Source organism: Gavialis gangeticus, unplaced genomic scaffold, assembly GCF_001723915.1.
Source record: "Gavialis gangeticus isolate Ggan-Ray unplaced genomic scaffold, GavGan_comp1, whole genome shotgun sequence".
Taxonomy (NCBI): Eukaryota; Metazoa; Chordata; order Crocodylia; family Gavialidae; genus Gavialis; species Gavialis gangeticus.
In genome coordinates, this window is record NW_017729002.1 from 13,453,103 (window position 1) to 13,457,712 (window position 4,610).

General features: G+C 44.4%; 1 protein-coding gene across 1 annotated transcript in view; it reads right to left on the bottom strand.

Annotated features, from left to right (window-relative positions):
* Nucleotides 1-4,610, bottom strand: part of RBFOX1 (RNA binding protein, fox-1 homolog 1) — a 2,526,522-nt gene that overhangs the window by 2,350,055 nt on the left and 171,857 nt on the right. The window lies entirely within an intron of this gene.

The window sequence follows — 4,610 nt, forward strand, 5'->3', positions numbered from 1 at the left end:
TTTGCACTTGTCCTTGCTGAACCTCATAAGATTTCTTTTGGTCCAATCCTCAAATTTGTCTAAGTTACTCTGAATCCTAGCCCCACCCTCCAGCATATCTACTACTCTCTGCTGCTTGGTGTTATCTGCATACTTGCTGAGGGTGCACTCCATCAGATCTTCCAGGTCACTGATGAAGACATTGAACAAAAATTGGCCCCAGGACCGACCCCCTAGGGCACTCCACTTAATAGCATTTGCCAACTAGACACCAAGCCATTGATTACTGCTCTCTGAGCTTGATGCTCCAACCAGTTTTCTATCCACTTTACAGTTCATTCATCCAGCCCATGCTTTCTTAGCTTGCCTGCAAAAATGCTATGGGAGACAATATCAAAAGCCTTGCTTTTGGTATACCACATCCACCTGTCTCCCTGCATCCACAGAGCCAGTCATCTGGTCATAGAAGGCAATTAGGTTGGTCAGGCATGACTTGCCACTGGTGAATCCATGCTTACTGTTTCTAATCACCTTTTTCTCTTCCAAGTGCTTAGAAATGGATTCCTTGAGCATCTGCCTCATGTTTTTTCCAGAGACTGAGATGAGGCTGACTGGTCTAGAATTCCCTGGATCCCCCTTCTTCCCTTTCTTAAATATCAGCATTATTGCTCTTTTCCAATCATCTGGGACCTCTCCTGATTGCCATAAGTTTTCAAACATGATGGCCAATGGCTCTGCAATCACATCAGCCAATTCCCTCAGCACCCTCGAGTGCATCCCATCTGGCTCCATCGACTTGTACATGTCCAGCTTTTCTAAGTATTACCTAACCTGCTTTTTCACCACTGAGGGCTGCTCACCTCCTCCCCAGATTGTGCTGCCTGGTGCAGTAGTCTGGGAGCTGATCTTGCCTGTGAGGACTGAGGTGAAAAAGGCATTTAGCACTCAAGCCTTTTCTGCATCCTCTGTCATAAGGTTGCCTTCCCAATTCAGTAAGGGACCCACACTTCCCCTAATCCTCCTCTTGCTACTGACATACTTGTAGAAACCCTTCTTGTCACCTTTCACATCCCTTCCTAGCTGCAACTCCAATTGCTCTTTGGCCTTCCTGACTTCATCCCTGCATGCCCAAGCACTGCTCTTATAGTGTTCCTAATTATTTGTCCAAGGTCCACTTCTTATAAGCTTCTTTTCTGTAATTTAGTTTACTGAAGAGTTCCAGGCCAAGCTGTTCTTCTGCCATACTTGCTAGTCTTCCTGCACATAGGGATAATTTGTTCCTGCACTCTTAGTAAGGCTTCTTTAAAGCATAGCCAGCTCTCCTGGATTTCTTTCCCCCTCACATTGGCTTCCCATGAGTTCCCTGAGTGAGTCAAAGTCTCCTATTCTGAAGTCCAGGGTCCTTACTCTGCTGCTCTCCATCCTTCCTTTCCTCAGGATTCTGAACTCAATCATCTTGTGGTCACTGCTGCCCAAGTTGCCATCAACTACTACACTCCTCACCAATTCTTCCCTGTTTGTGAGCAGCAGGTCAAGAAGAGCATGGTCCCTAGTTGGCCGCTCCAGCACTTGCACCAGGAAGTTGTCCCCAACACTCTCCAAAATCTTCCTGGATTGCCTGAGCACTGCTGTCTTGCCCTCTCAGCAGATGTCAGGGTGACTGAAGCCCCCCATGAGAACCAGGGCCTGTAGTTGAGAAACTTCCACTAGCTGTTTGAAAAAAAGCCTCATCCACTACTTCGTCCTGGTTTGGTGACGTATAGCAGACCCCTACCACAACATCATCCTTGTTGCTCTCATAGATTCATAGATTTAGGGTCGGAAGGGACCTAGTAGATCTTCTAGCTCGACCCCCCGCCAGGGCGGGAGAACAACAAAACCCCAAAACAAGAAACGGGACTCAAATGAGTCCAGCCAGGTAGGCATCCAGCCTCTTCTTAAAGACCCCCAGGGTAGGGGCCAGCACCACTTCCTTGGAAGTTGGTTCCAGCTCCTAGCCACCCTAACTGTGAAGTAGTTTTTGCAGATGTCAGTCTCTAACCCAGAGACTATCAAGAGGCCTATCTCCGGCTTCATACTGGAACTTTGAGCAATCATAAGGCTCTTTTACATAAAGTGCAAATCCTCCTCTTCTCCCCTGCTTTTTCTTCCTGAACAGTTTGTACCCACCCATGACAGTGCTCCACTCATGCAAGTTCCCACCAAGTCTCCGTTATTCCAATAACATCACAGTTCTGTGACTTTGCAAAGACTTCCAATTCTTCCTGCCTGTTTCCCAGGTTCTGTGCATTTGTGTACAGGCACCTTAGGTAACTAGTGGATTGCCCTGATTTCTCAGGAAGTATGAGAGTATTTCCCCGTTTCCCCCTCCTGCTTGCTCTTCCTTCAGGTCTTCCACTCACCCACCTACCTCAGGGCTTTGGTTTCCATCCCCCAAGAAACCTAGTTTAATCCTTATTTGATGCCCTACCTGTTCTCATCCATCTACTCTGGAACTGTAGTAGGTAGCAGCAAAGCAACCAGTTATTCCTTGTAAACTTAACATTTCCCATTCAGATGTGCATGGGAGGGGCAGAGGTCTTATGCCTTTATTTCATGTGTAGTACAAGTCACAGTCCAACCTTTATTCAACCATCTTCACTGGTTATAAATGAATGCGCTAAAGTAAACAGAATAGCTAACATCACAGAAATCTGGGATTCTGTATTAGAGCAAGATGAATAACCTCAAAGACCAAATGAATCTACTGTTGCTTCCACTTAAGATTGCTGTCCTGGAGGATTATATACATTTTCTTATATCAGCTATGGCCAGGGTATGTGTAAAAAAAAAAAAAAAATGTACAAATAAGTTTTATAGCCTGGATAGAGTTCTTCTGAATGTGAAGAATCTGAGATTCATTTATTAATAAGGCTCCAGGCTCTGAAGACTTTTCTTGTCTCTTGGCCTCATTCCAACAAAATCACAGGAGACAGGAAAATTTGACATTAGTAGAATGATGAAATGAACAAGCTGACTTCTGGGTTTGCCTCATGGAGCAAAGGACAACACACAAGGTGCAACGTCATATGCATGCAGCAGCAACCATCTTTAAATGAAGTTCAGGTCTCTCCAGGGAAAGTTTAAAAATAGCCACTCTTCTGGCAGGAGATGTAGGTTGCAGGAGCTGGTTCTTCAGGCTTATGAAACAACTTCCTCTCTTTCACTCCATTATTTACAGAGAACAGAAGAGGTACTTAGGAAAGAAGAGTAGAAAATGGGTGAAATTTTATCCAAACAAATTGGAGATCTGGATGCCTTTGTTACACTCTTGGACTGTTCCACATACAAAGTGAATTACCAAGGAAAAGGCAGGATTTTGATGAGGTCAAGGATGACAAGAAAGGTAACTTCTTGAGGAAAGAATAATTGCATTTCACACAATATGATCAAGGAGGCTGGAGCTCAGCTATAAAAGATAAAATGTTGTGAGATAGGGTGTAATGCATAGTAAGTATGTACATAGAGTTAGATCTGTCTCTAAAGACAGGTGTCTAATAAATAGCTTCATGGTGAGATCCCAATGTAGGAAGAATGTCCAAGGAAGCATAGAACCACTTCTTCATCTCACTTTTGTTGGGTGACAGAGGCATGATCAGGAAAGAGATGGGCTGGTCAGAGTTTTGGTATACTCCTGTTGCTTAAATGGCCATTCAGGAGGAGAAGGGAGCAGGTATACATGTTGGCAAATAAGAGTAGGTGAGGCTAAAGCAGCAGTAGCATTATGGGAATACAAGCAAAATTAAAGGCCCACCTTTAGTAATCATCTCAGGTCCCAATTAAGTCAGACCATGTCCAGCACTATGTAGTAGTGGATAATGTTCTGATCACATATGGGAAATATCTCCTCATTCTGATCACATATGGGAAATATCTCTGATTAAGAAACTGGCACAGATAAGAGTTTACCTATTCCACGACTAAGGATATCTGACACTTGATATTTCCTAGAGAAGAAATCCCTCCTCCTCATCTTTACTTAGCCAGAGATAGCTAATATATCTCTATTGACCTGTAGTCACATGGAACTGGTATAGCTGCTACCAACCTCTTTACCAGATTATTTTGTGTTTGCAGCAGTATTTTCAGAATGTTAGGGTGAGATTGCACATTACAATTATACCATGTTAAAACTTGAATGATTGCACACTGAGGCTCATTAACAAGTGCAAAGTACCCTTCAGGTAGCTTAAAGTTACAGTACTTTGAGCGAGGATTATCTTTGACCTGTGTTACCTAGCTCAAGTTAAATTAACTTCTGAGTGTTCACCAGAGATAAAACCATTAATTTGCAGCCCTCCATTATCCTCGGAGGTATTGTTTCTAGGTAGACTAGCTATCATCTAGATTTCTACAATGCTGGACTGACACATAAGGACAGCAGGTGAGTGGGGAGAGGATGAGTATGGAGGAAGGGGAAAAGAGAGCAGGGGGCATGGGCATGCACAAGGGGAGAGGGTGGTCAGGCCCATCAGACTGCCTTCCCGTTTTGCTCCTCTGCCCTCCATTGTCCCCTCCACCCCTGGATTGCTACCTTTTGCCCTGATAAGCCCAAGAGCAGCAGTAGCAAGAAGGCTGATGTTCCCTCTCCT